Source organism: Mytilus galloprovincialis, chromosome 7, assembly GCF_965363235.1.
Source record: "Mytilus galloprovincialis chromosome 7, xbMytGall1.hap1.1, whole genome shotgun sequence".
NCBI lineage: Eukaryota > Metazoa > Mollusca > Bivalvia > Mytilida > Mytilidae > Mytilus > Mytilus galloprovincialis.
In genome coordinates, this window is record NC_134844.1 from 74,790,685 (window position 1) to 74,805,553 (window position 14,869).

The window sequence follows — 14,869 nt, forward strand, 5'->3', positions numbered from 1 at the left end:
AACTAAATGAAATAAGGCACACAGAGGAAACAAAAGCATCTAATATGGTGAGCCCATTTGAGCGACAGATTTCGAAAGCTTTGATTCTAGAAAAAGAATCCACGGTAAATGAATAGGTTGACAGCACCACACTGTTTTAAAAGGCCGATAGTTGTCTTGTAACTTCAAATATGCATATTTATCTTTCCTCCTATACATTTTTAGGAATATGATTGGTTAATAGCAACCTCGTGGAGATCATGTTTATTCAATATTAGGTTATTAGGGAGGCGGGGCTTATTTCAATACACGGTTAGTAATGGATTTACACTTTATACATTGTTTGATTATCAAAAAAGTATTGAAAGATCTGTTTAGTATTGTTATATCAAGGTGGTAGATAATAGATATCTGTCGTTTACATTAGTTTTTGTAGTGCAGACCAATTGAAGAAGGTTCTTAAAATTGAGCACTTGAACACTTTTGGTACAGAAATAAGAAGATGTGCTAGGATAGCAAATAAGACAACTTTAGTCTAAATTCCACAAATAAAGATAGTCGGTAAGATAAATTCGTTACATAGTGTGCTTGTGACCTAATATGATATATACAGGGTAAGTAAATTCCATATGGGGTTCGACCTTCGCTCTCACCCAAATTACTGACCCTGTCTATATCATATTAGGTCACTAACACATTATGTAACTAATAGTGTCTTTAAATATAAAGTGAATGTGTACGAGGCTACGAAACAGGTGTAATGCGAGCTTTAGCGGGTTAATTCTCCTGTTTCGAGCTGAGTTCAAATACAGCTGGTATTTCAGACACTTAACAGTTATTGTCTTTATCCTGCAATTTATTTTGTATGGTTTTTGCCTTCAAAGATCCACAAAACACACATTTATTTTCGATTCAAAATCCCTTGAGACCCACGTGGGATATTAAAACACATTCAGGTTAAGACGGGTTCGCCAAAAAATAAAATCGAATGGTCAACAATAATACATCGCTTATGATAAATAACTATCTATTTTAACATAACAGCTAATTTCTACTGTAAACACAAATAAAAAAAGTCACTGTCCAGTTGGAAACAGAAGTGTACGAGTTGTCCAACGCTTCAGAATTTTGAACTGAATTTGACATTCACTTAACATGCAATGGACATGGTTGATTTTGTTACACATGAATACGTTTTGAAATGGATGATTGTTGCCGTAAAAAATACTGCTGTTCATGTTTGACTGTTTAGAAAATTTGTTCTATTCTAATTGCTCTAAAAGAAATGTTTGAAAACAAACAGAAAGTATAAAAGTAATCGTTAGTTTGCGTAAGGTCAAACAATACGTCATTGGAATACGCCTGTAATACACATTCTGAGGTGGCACAATGTTATACAACACTCCTCAACAGCAATACATAAACGTAGGTCGGCAGTGGGTGGAGCTTTAAAGCGATATCTGTATAGTATACAGGATACAGCATGTCGATATATGTATCTGTAGTAAAAAGACACCAAATTTGCAGGATACATGTTTCTATTTTCTATTGTATGATTACAAAAACGACAGAATACACAAGGTTACAAATATTTCAAATAATGTTATGTAAAGACTTATTATAATATTTTTTCAAGCAAAAGTTCGGAAAAAAATCATCGCAAAGAAAATCGGAGGACTGGATATATATTTTAATGAATATGTGTATACTTTTTTCATTTTTAATTTCCTTGCATACCATTTTTATTTCTTGTAAGCGTAAACTATTAGCCAGAATGCACGTATGTGCTTCTATTATTCATATTAATATCCACTAAACCTGTATTCTCCTTGACTGTTATATTGTGTACCAGTAAACACGGCACCTTGAGTCACCGATTGCATGGATGATTGACATGAGGAACTAACGTTTCCTACAAATGTTTGATTGTGAAATGAAGAAGCAAAATGTGTTTGCCGATTGCTCATGTTGCTTTCATACCATCCTCTTTGGGAATGGTAATCATTCCACTGTTGCAATGGATTCATATTGTATTGTTGAATTTGCTGAGACTGTTGGGATATATGTTGATACGGTTCACTATTCCATCTGTTATTGACATCCGACTCATATGACTGAGTAACGTGTTGCTCTTCCCTTGGATATCGATATACAGGTTGATTATTTCTCTCATATCCACAATGTGGCTGCATTTGTGAGTCATTTGCATATTGACTATCAATATCATAAGGACTGGCCACTTGGCCATCGTGAAAATTGTATGTTTGCTGTCCATCTTGAAAACCATGGTTATCGAATTGTCCACGATTAGTGAAAGAGTCCGAATTAAGGGAATCAGATTGGTGGCATTTTTCTGCCGACATGTTCTGAGAATTTGCTTGGGGTTGTTTCCCACGTAAACGATAATATAGATACAAAAATAACAGCTGTACAACGCATAGAATACTGACAACAACTATAACACTTGGTGCCCACCATGCATGGTTTGAACATGCCCCTCCAATCTTCATTTGAAGTAAAGCCGGATCATCGCTGTACCAAAAGAACAATATAATGCCATTTTCTATATAATATATAATGTAATAACCTACGAAGAATTTCCCTCCACATTGTTCTTTCTTTTGGCATTGATAGATTTTTGATACAGAATAGCAAAATATGTTGCCTACTATTCCCAATATCAAATCGGGCTCCTCTAAGAATCGGAAGCTTTCATCAATAGCCCATCTTTCACAAAGGCTGTACATGCATCCGCATAAAAAGCGATACATTACGAAAAATAAAACATATACGCTATATTCAGCAGTACAGAGTGCAATTAAGATAATGCGCGGCACAATCTCAGCAAATCGTGATATCCAGTGAATAAGTTTTACACAAAAGCCGTCCTCTTTGTTCTGCGTCTTCTTTCGATTTTGATGTTTAAATGCATTCAACGACCAAGCAAGTCCAAGGGAAGATGCAATTATGCTTAGATAACGAATTATTCCTGTAACAAAAGTATGTATTATTTACTTCAGTAATGCAGAAACACAACGTGCTGATATTATAACGTATGCATGTGTCTTAGTTTATTACTTCATTGCAGTATGAATCAATGAATTTATATGTTTCGCAAATTATAAGTGTGTTTAGTGTATAAGTCAGCAATATGTCATCTTGAGAATAATGTTTAGGCGGATACATTTGCAATGATATCCTTTGTTCGTTTTCATTGAATATTTGCTTTGCACTATTAAAAATATTTCAAGGAAGCAATAATTCAGCTACGATATTTCACATGTTTATCTACTCAGGACAATTAAGATGTTAGTCTTCAACATATTAAATAGAATAAAAATGCTATACAGACATGCATACAGATACATCAATAAATAAGTACCTGTGTAAGTAGTGTCAGTATGGCTGTCAATAATCAGCAGGTAAATCTGTACTGTTAATTGTGGAGCTGACTCTAGTGTAGCTTCAACCAGCGTAATATAAGACGTTAGATATTCAAATTTAAAATTTGTTTTACCACGTGCAAGTACCTGGGCATACCTTTAAATATACATAAATAAAAATAAAACATTATTTCGTTATCCGTTTAAAACATATGTTTCCCAACTTATGTTTGGTATGACTTGCAGAAGGACGGTATTTATATTACAATATCCCCAAATTACCTACCTAAAAGGGAATAGTCACGATCTCCGTGTGATTGCTTTTAACGAATTGTACCACTATAAATGTAAAAGAAGGTCTTATAAACATTCAGATCCAGATTGCACATTCTTATGGTCCTTGACACGTTTTAGGTGGACGTTTTTTCAAATGGCAATGTCATGTTTGAAAAAAAAAATGCACAGATTCTGTCAAATAAATATATTTTCTAAATGTTAATTCATTTATGCTGTAAAATACTAGTTGCTAGAACCAATATTGCTTAATACGTTCGCTGCTATTATTCGACAAATGCTGCAGATTAAGTTTCGTAAAAGTTTGTTTTTCACCCTGAAATGATAAGTATCACGGAAATATTACCAGACCATACTCTTTACTTTGGAATGGTATCAGAACGTGTATGAAATAAATAAGATTTCGTTATAGTAAAATGCATATTCATTAAAGTACGTACGTGTATGTTGGCAACAGTACATACACCATAGAGACAATCTGAGACACCCTTTTGAAGCCCATAATGTGTTGATTAAGATTCCGTTAAATTTTTTTGTATAGTTAAAAAGATGATAGCGTTAAATTCATTCAAGTGAACTTACCCATATTTTGCTACTAGTTACATAATAATTGATTACATAATGATTGCATGATAAAAATATTACATTCATTTAAAAGATTAATCTTTTATCTATCTATGTATACCTCTTTTATTATTTTCTATGCATTCATAAGAAAGTTACATAAGCAACACGACGGGTGCCACATGGGGAGCAGGATCTGCTTACCCTTCCGGAGCACCTGAGATCACCCCTAGTTTTTGGTGGGGTTCGTGTTGTTTATTCTTTAGATTTCTATGTTGTGTCATGTTTACTATTGTTTTCTGTTTGTCTTTTTTTTAATTTTTAGCCATGACGTTGTCAGTTTGTCTTAGATTTATGAGTTTGACTGTCCCTTTGGAATTTTTCGTCCCTCTTTTACATGTTTTACAGCATTTCAAAAGTTAGTGATTGGAAGTAAAAAAATCTTTGTATTGTGCTACCTTAAGGGGGTACCCAACACTATACCCCCAAAAAATGCTGTCGTTTAATTTTTCTTAATTTTTTTTATTGATTAACTAGGCCAACCTTTAATTTACATCTTGTAAAAATTTTAAAAGATTTGAACCATAGGTTTAAAGTATTTGGCAACTTTATTTCGTCTTTCGAACTAGATCTTAGATACTTTGCATGTGTCATCATGGTGTTAAGTGTCTTGCACCATGATGACCTTTGTGTGACCTTCAAATGTGACCTCAAGGTCAACTTAATGTTGTTTTTTCGTGAAAAACACAACCATGTAGGCCACAACTTATTCGCCTTTTGAACTAGGCCTTACATCTTTGGCATGTGGATGTATCATCATGAGGTGGTGTGCCCTCTTAAAATTTTGACCTTCATGTGACCTTAACCTTTGACCTCGAGGACAATAATTGTGTTTTTTGGTAAGAAACACTTGTACGGGCCATGATTTTTATGTAGTTATGAATACATATTTATTTAAAAAATCATATAACACAACTTTTAATCAACCATACAACAATATAGACAAATTTTTTAACATGTCAACCCATTCCATGCACACGGAATGCATAATGGACATGTAGTCACATAAAATTGTTTGAAAAAGGAATAGTTGCTATTGAAGCGGAGTGCACGTACTAAACTACGTACTCAACAGACAGCAAAGTGAAAACTTCCTAGTAATCAAACAGTAAGAGGAGTTATGCCAAATTAGTATATACCAATAATAGCACGGACGGAAGGACAGACGGACAGGGGTAAAATAATACACCACCTCCCCCCGACTTTCAGTTGCAGAGACAAAAAAAGGATGTAACTGCTTTTTGATTTGAGATACGAACTGTTGAAATTAAAAGCATGACACGCCAAAAACACATAGGGAAAAGCTTTAAAGTTGGCAGATGCTTTACATGATCAAGATGTTCAATTTATTGGTCTACAGATTCACAAATATACAATTCAAAACTTAAGAACAAAACTATTGGTGCAAAGAACCACGGCTCATGAGAGATGAAATAAAGCTGACTGTGCAAAATCCTTATACTGTGAAATCAAGTTCGTTAAACATAGAACTTTTTTAGTATTTCTGCAGAGGTTATGAAAAATAGACACAACTGGTTTTTAGTTAAAAGCACTGCAGTTACAAGTTTCCCATTATTTTTGGGCCCTTTATTATTATCGAGAATGATTACTCTATTTAGTATTAATACTTGAGAAGAAACATTTTCACTTGTCACTTGCAATATCAAACACCACACTTTCTTTTTTATATTTATTTCAAAATTGCATTTGATCAAAAAATTCGGAAAGATACACAAACATGACAAAAGCACAACAAAAGAAAAATAACAAATTTTGCTATCCTTCGAAATTTAAATTTGATAATTAGTAGCAAAAACAACATATTCTATTGATATCATACATGTGTAATTTCAGTTTCCACCATGATTCTAAATATAGACTTTACTTTCCCTAAAATTGCGGACGGAATAGAAGACACCCATTATTTTCAGGATAAAGGTTGAAAAAATAGACTAGAAAGATGTAGTTTTTTTTTTATTCAGATGAATGTGAGAGTGCATAAATATGTGAAGTGTTTTGTGGACTGAATCATATTTTTTTTCCTTCTTTTTGTCTTTGTTCCTTGACATGTAAATGATGCACTGGTGGTTGATTATCCTCCGTGGTATCTTCTAACTTTTTACATGAATATCATGTAATAACATAGTAAGTAAGTAAATTTGATTTAGAGTCGGCATATATATACATAATAACAGACAAAACATGAGCTCTGGTGAGCTCTTTAACCGACTATCACATAAAAAATCATGCAGCATCATGCAAATACTATCAAGTAAAAATGAAAAAAAACATGCCATATAATGAAGCAAATATATTTGATTTGTGAGCCTCCATAGTCAAAGTTCATGTGGCAAGCGCCTCTATGTGCATTGAAACGGGAGAATCAGCAAATCACTTGAAGATCATAAAATATTACAGACTAAAAGCATATTCAATTAATTATGCCAGAAATTTAAAAATTATAAATTATTCGTAACCCTTTTTACATTGCTGCGTGTATTACTAAGCCCATAGTGTATTTCATTAAAAACTACATGTATGGTTTTTAAAAAAAAGTATTGTGGAGTCAATTCAGGTTTGATTTTAATCAATTTTGTACGAAGATCTACGAACAGAAGCATTGTATAATTGACATGTTTGACTCTTCAAAGATTGATCCACAGAAAGATGAGAAATATGGACAACGACACAAATATCGTATTAGCTTATAACTGTGAATTTTAATAACCCAATCCCGAAGTTGACATTTTGACAAAATGTGAATTTGCTTGGCGGACAGTGCTTGCATAGAAGGGGACACGTACCATATGGACACAACCGGTCTTCCTTGTTTATGAGGTAATGCGATTCCATCATAGTTTGTTTGTATCCTCTAAAACGATGTATGAGATTTGGATTTCAGTAAGCTGCTTAGACGAATCAAGGAGAATTCTTACGCGTCAAAATAATCTCAGCAATAACAAACTAGTATTACTTATTATCAATCATGAATCATGAAAATTGAAGGCATTGTAGGGATGTCAATTTAGCTCTTAAAATACGACTTTCATGTAACTTTGGCTATAATTCCATTTGGATAGATTTTATTTTAAAGGTAATATGTCTCTTCTATCCCGTACACACTAAGCAATGCACTTTTGGAGTTACATAACTTATCCTTATTGTCTGATTGATTTGATTGTCAGAGAGAATTTTTTTTAAAGTTTGATTTTTAAGTACGAATTTGCAGTGAAGACTGGATTCCTCTTCTACATAGATTTAACACCTTTTTCTTTCATTTTTATGAAAGTTGCTTTTAACTGTGGTTATAATACATTTACTTTCACTTTTTGTGTTAAAAGGGCTTTTGACTAATATATTGTGTGGCATTTATCATTTACCTATGTCAATTCCACATTGACAGTACAACAAGATTTTATATATAATAAAGACATTTTATTGACATTATTTTTTTTATCAAAGAAGCATGCTCTGATTGGGTTTTCTCCGACTTCACATTTTAAGTTAAATCACAGATTGTATCGATTGTTGTACATAGTTGTTTAATTGTTTATGATTTATTCTGTTTTAAAGTTTAAGGCTTTGGCAAGACATATAAACATTTATGATTTTTTTATAATGTTCGAAACATATTGTGTTGAACAAACAATGGCAGATTTGTCTTTTGATTGTAGTAAAGCTTTTTATTTTTATTTCATGGTTGTTTAAAGCATACCATGTTAAGATAAGTTGTTATGTCGTATATCAATTAACATGATTAAAAAAGTTCTTGATAATAAGTGTAGCACCTGCACTATATAACTGAAAAATATTATCCAAACGTGACAAACAAATTATACTATCCTTGAGTTTTAACAATTTGGTGCATATGTATACATCATTTACATGCTATCACAGTTTGTTTAATTGATCATATGACGAATGTAAATAACACTAAAATACTGGTCATATTATTAGTAAGTTAACTGACTATCAGTATATGTCAAGGTGAAATTGTATGTAATGTTCACATTTATGGGGTCTTTTAAACTATTTTAAAACAACCCAAATTCTCTTTATATGGGAAATACTATACGTTTGTTCTATTTTTTATAACATCAAACCTTGTATTACATATTTACACAGTCTAATGATTGGTGATTCGAAAACAATTGAGCAGTAACTGTCTAGGTGATCAAAGTGACTAAATCAAAAGTTTGCTAGTGTCGGTTGTCAGAGTTGTTTAAGAGCTCCTGAATAAGGTAAACCAAGAAATGCTTCGGGCGCACAAGCTAAGAGTTGATTCCATTTGTAACATAATCACATTTCTACTAACATGAACCACAAGAAATCTGTATTATATGGATCAAAGTTTGTCAATACTAGGCACAGCATATTCTATTATTGAAAACGACATAAGACGATTTTCAAACAGATATTTAATTCTGCAGATTCAAGTGAAGGCAAGAAGACTTCCCGTCAAAATACATTTTTTGCCCATGAAAAACTGAAATCAAACGAACCCTAATTTGATTATATTTTAATGTTTTTTAGACTGGTTTTGTGTTTTGTCATTCTTAGTTTATTTTTTACCACGTTGTGGTCATTTCATCTTAGTTTACTTTTTGCCACGTTGTGGTCAGTTTATCTTAGACTTTTTGAACGTTTCGTGAATATCTGTTATCTCTTTTTGTATGATAAAAAACGGCGCAGGTTAGATATCTTATTTAATCAATGCTTATATATTCAAGGTAGGATCTTTCACAGTTAAGCTTGTTTTCTGGGAACACCCTTTGTTTTTCTATGCTCTAGAGCGTTTTGTATTCAGAAAGTAACAGTAAACACACTTATGTGTAGTCCACATAATTATGACGTCGGGCAAGGCTATTTTTTTTTCTGGGACGACTTCCTACGACGTCATAACGCTGAAGCCATTTTCTACGTCTGAGCAAATTTAAAATCCGGTAAATTTTAATGGATCCGAATTTCCGGAACGTTCGATTTACATTATCCGGAAATTCGGGTCTGTCAAATTTTAACGGATTTTAAATTTTATATTCACCGGAAGTGACGTTTCGTTGGTAATTGTGGGAAAGCATTTCCAAACAAAATAAATATTCCCCCACTTCAAATGGAATCGTATCTTATTTAATCCTTTCTTTTGGATATTTCTGGAAATATTTTACATCAATAAGCACAAAAAAGGTAGGACTTTGTAACTACGTAAAAATTTCTAACCGGCAATGAAAATTTCTTGTCAAAATTAGGTGCCAAAGTTCCCCCCAAAATTTGCTCTCAAACTCCAGACGTAAAAAATCGCTTCAGCGTTATGACGACGTAGGAAGGCGTCCGAGAAAAAAAATAAAATAGCCTTGCCAGACGTCATAATTATTTGGACTAACTTATGTGTTGCCTTACTTTGAAGCAATACATTTTATTTTTTTATTTTGTATACTTAGTCTTTTTATTTTCAGGTTTAGGTTGGTGTTTTCAAAATGCCTAATTACCCAATAATAACAAAACGTGTAAGTTGCAAAAACTAGGAATTATCAGAGTGGGGTCTCTTTTGTGCTATTTCGTATGCATAAATAGGTTAACCGTTTTAATTCGGTTCTCATCCTTAAACAATTTTATTTGACAGATATGTATTTACTTGTACTGTTTAGCCACATTGCCATGATAACTTCCGTGTAATCACATATTTTTATCTATCCACTTTGGTAGGTGATACTAGGGTTGTTTGCATATTAAATACATTTTTCATACAAGTTTATCCTACCGTAGTCTAAAATCGGTCATCTTGTTAGTTCGTTAGGTATTTATATTGAACTTAACATACGGGGAAACTACTCATTGACGTCACTACGCTACTTCCGGCGTAGAAAAACAGTGCAGAATACGTTTTTTCTACTCTTTTGAATAAAAAAAAAACAAGAAATAAGATTTCATTGTTGTTCTCAATTATTGCTCAAAAATGTCAATCTTCTAATGACCGTTTCAATCCTGACTTCCGAATGTCTAAAAACATTCTAGAACTTCACAAAATCCCACCTCCGGCCTCCATTGCTTTGTGTACATTCCATCCAGCGTCATCAATCTTGTGGCAGGCAATACAGGTCAAACAAATCGTATATTTATGAATTTCAAAATGACAAGCTCCTTACGTCTTTTGCGATTTTCCCGTGAAAAAAGCTCAACCAGAATGAAAGGAAAACTATCTGAAAAAAAACGATGTCTATGCCATAATTTTGTACAGGAATATAGAGTAGATTAATAAAAAACAATTTACATTTATTTTTCTAAAACGCTTTATCTTTGAACACCCACACTGATGTCCCATCGTATAAACAGCAAGTTACTTTACATTTATCATCATTTGTGATGAAAATTTGGTCATCATGCGTTTAGACGAATGAATAACACGGTGAGGCAGTATAAGGAATTGTAGTGATAATTTTGTGCAGGAATATAGAGTAGATTAATAAAAAACAATTTACATTTATTTTTCATAGAAAAAAATTTGATTCATTATAAAAAGGTCGATATTCTGACCATCATGACTGTAGGTAAATATTCATACAAAACTCCATTGATGTCGAAAGGGATGGCAAAAATGATGTTTCCTGTTGAATAAAACCTCAAATTATTGCAAACTATTTTAAAACAATATCCCTCAAACAAATGATGTAATTGCCGTAGACTGAAAAATCACCTAATTGACAATAGAACAATTTGATTGGATAGAACGATTTTACATCACGTGATTTTGATGCCATTGAAATTTGAATGTAAACAAACAAGGTCAGAAGGTTCAGTATGGGACAGCATCGTACATTAAGTTACTGAGAAACAATTATGAGTTACCAAGCTTGACAATGCATGGTGATAAAAAATCAAAGCTAAGTCTACAGAAAAAAAAAAAAAAAAAAGCCTCAGGAGAACGACTTATCATCACACCTGGATATACAAAAATTTTGCATTTTCATGCTGAACGTGTTACTACAGGAAGAGCGAATACATAATTTAATTCATTGCTCCTATAAAAGTCACCTGCTTACAATTATTAGTAGTATGTAAATGGAAAGTGCACACGCACTAATTTGGTTAAATCCGCTATTTTCTAGGAGAATACCTGTAACAAGTCAGGAATATTGCAATTGACCTCACTCTCTCTGTTGATTGATAACTTTGATTTTGTCAGTTTTCATGGACTTCCTCTTTTTGAAATTGCATGAAGTAGGATAGTTTTGATATATTTTTATTTCGAAAGAGGCAAAAACAACATGTTGCTTCAAAAAACAATTCTTCATGATTCCCCTTCTTCTTTAGAAGCAAACCTAATTTTGTTAAACAAGTCAAGACCTAAACAACCAAAACTTTTAATGTTTGGGTCTTATACTCTCTTGTCTTTATATGTTTAGATGTGAGATGCCCTGATGGGGGTGAATAAAATAAATCACTCCGGACGCATGTAATTAATGAAGTTTTATTTTCAATTCACTGCTAGATTTATACAATTGGCAAAATATTATATCTCGAGCAATTGAAAGAAATTGACTTAACCTTTTATATTTTCTGTATTTTTGTGTAGTAAAGTTGCTGTCCCACTGACGTATTACTGACGTCACCTTTCTGTCGTGTTATAATTTAACAACAAGTTGTTTTGCTATCCTTTTCACGTTTATCCTTAGTATCTTATTATTCTCAAGTTGATGAAACAAATAATATATAACTTTTATTGAATAAACTATTACCTAAATCGGAAATCATATATAGATTATATATTCTTTCTGTTGTGTAAAATAAATGCAACAGTAGTCTATCGGTGTTCGAAAGTCATAAATCGATTGAAAGAAAACAGATCCGGGTTACAAATTAAAACCGATCGAAACACATCAACTATAAGGGGAAGCTAAGGAACAACAGGATCACTGAAGTGCTAACATGCATAGAAATGAACTACTTGATAACAATTGCCATAATCCTGACTTGGCACAGGACATTTGGTAAAGAAAATTTGATGAGTTGCAGCTGGTTTAATTGCTAACCAAACCGCCAGCTTTATGACACTGCTAAAAAAGATCGCGGAAAGGAAAAAAATTCGTGAAATACAGCACAAACACACGCAATACCAGAATCTGCAATCATATATAAAGAATATATTCTTTCTCTTGTGTTTAGACCATATCATAATATGTAACTAATTGACTAAGTTTTCTTTAAGCATCTTTATATCACATTGCACTACGTATGTTTAACTTCAACAGATCCCGATTTATGGACATGTCATGTGTATATTCAATAGAAAGTTAATGACACCTCAAATAACAATGATACTACAAAAAGTTTCCTTGGATAGTATTGCATTAGCCGTAAGAAATGTCATAAACATTTGCAAACTCGGTTCCATTTGTTACTAACAGCTGCTTCCTCACTTTGTCAAAACAAATTGCTGTTGGTCTATTTAGACCATCTTCTTTGGTCAGTATCTGTTTGCACTGTTTTCCATCAGAAGATATGACAACTACATTACATTAATGCCTTCCAACCACAAAAACGTTCCTGTTGTTATCCACGGTAATTCCTTGTGGAAAATCTAAAACGCTTTATCTTTGAACACCCACACTGATGTCCCATCGTATAAACAGCAAGTTACTTTACATTTATCATCATTTGTGATGAAAATTTGGTCATCATGCGTTTAGACGAATGAATAACACGGTGAGGCAGTATAAGGAATTGTAGTGATACTGTAGTCTGTACAGGATATCACATGCAAGTCTTCATCTTCAACACAGCAGCTCAATGATTTACCGTCATAAGTCATTCCATATGGATCATCAGGTAAGTCCATGAACTTTATTTCTTTTCTCTTTGTCAGTTTAACAAAACTGATGCCTGACGCTTTCATTGAGAATCTGGTTGATATAGCTACTGTTGAGTCATCTAAGCATGCAACATCAAAGACACCGTACGGTTCTTGAAGCGGGATGGTACATTTAACTTTACCGTTGCCATTTATTGTTAACTCTTTTTCATTTAAACTCTGGTAATTTGTGAAAAGATATTCAACCGCTTTTGTAACAAAACATCCATAATACAATTTACAAGTCGTGTTGAATTTTCGTATGAGCTTCAGTTTGACATTGTTGACATTGTTGATTGAGTTAAATGCTTTAGAAACCCTTATTTGAGCTTGTCGGTCTTTCCTTCGTTGTAGGTCAATGTGGGGGATGGACCTTTCTTGACGTTAATGGAACCAAATCTATCTACAGTTAAAATATCCTATATCTTAGTATCTATTTTACTTTCTATGTTGATTGACTCGTAATACTCATTTGCAATACAAGACGGGAGATACCTTTCGTTTTCTGTGGATTTTGCCTGAATTTCTCTCATATTTAGGAAAGCTTGAAGATTTGATGCGTATTTCTTTGTGTTTTTGATTTCTGACTTCAACTTGTTTATTTCCTTTCCTTTCTCTTTCAGTGACGACACAACTGAATGAATCGGGTCGCAACAATCAAATTCAATTCGGTCAAGTTCTTTTCAGAACTCTTTTTCCAGTTTCGCAATTTTATTGATGTTAGTAGATAGGTCTTCCAGGCTCTGCTCTAGGTCAACTAAGGACTCTTGATGTTTTTATGTCTTTTATTAGTTCATCAAGTGGAAGTATTTCTCCACATTTCCCATGATCCTTTAAGCACTTGATGCATATTGGACTCTTGTGTTTATTACAGTAAAGTTGGTACATTTTATTGTGAAAAACGCAATTCTGCTCGATGTCTGTTACAACGGATGGTAATGATTGGTAATCTGAGATAAGAATCGTTTTGTGATTTCTTGTTGCCTTTAAAACGATGTGATGTTCTGTACAGGCAGCACACAATGGTTGTTCAGACTTTATACACCAGTGAGTATAATTTGTAGTTTTGTGCTGAAGATCGCATACCGCACACAGTGATGTACTTGTATCCATCTCTGATACCACTGTCAAAATAAAATTCCAAATCATTGGATAACTTATAATTTGTGCTTTTTGACGAAATATATGCATATATAAATTCAACTTAACTTACAAAACTACAACATAGATAACATGTTTTTTTTTGTGAAAGGACCAAACAACCTGATCAAGAAAAGAACCCTTTATAAATTTCAATTGTCAAAATTTGCAAAAATTCCTGAGTTACGGTCACGAAAGTTCTTAAACCTCAAAACATTTTAACCTGGTAAAAACATGTCTAGAGCTTTTTCGCCAAATCAGAACCAAAAAGAATATGTAGATCAAAACAAGGTTAACTTTGCCTTATAAAGTGAGAACCTTAAATAATTTCATAATTGATCGTTAAAAGATCTGAATAAAGGATCTTTTCTTTTGCACAAACCAGTATTGCAGTGTTTGATTCAGAACAAACCAAAGACTCAAGCCAAAAACAATAAAATTATTATAAATGTACTTAGTACGGAATACTTTATATTATATAACAAGCTAGACAAAAGTCCAATTTGCGTTTTCTAACGTTTTTGAAAATAGTTAAAAAAAAAAACTGAAATTTAATGTAAAATTGTTTTTTTTTTTTAAGTTAATTACCACGATAACTTGCTGG

General features: G+C 32.9%; 1 long non-coding RNA gene across 1 annotated transcript; it reads right to left on the reverse strand.

Annotated features, from left to right (window-relative positions):
• Positions 1-1,499: 1,499 nt before the first annotated feature.
• LOC143081955 (uncharacterized) lies at positions 1,500-4,091 on the reverse strand. Its single transcript, XR_012980178.1, has 2 exons — positions 3,362-4,091; positions 1,500-2,968 (listed from the first exon to the last, which is right to left on the reverse strand). It is a non-coding gene; the product is annotated as an uncharacterized LOC143081955 (long non-coding RNA).
• Between the last annotated feature and the right edge of the window lie 10,778 nt (positions 4,092-14,869).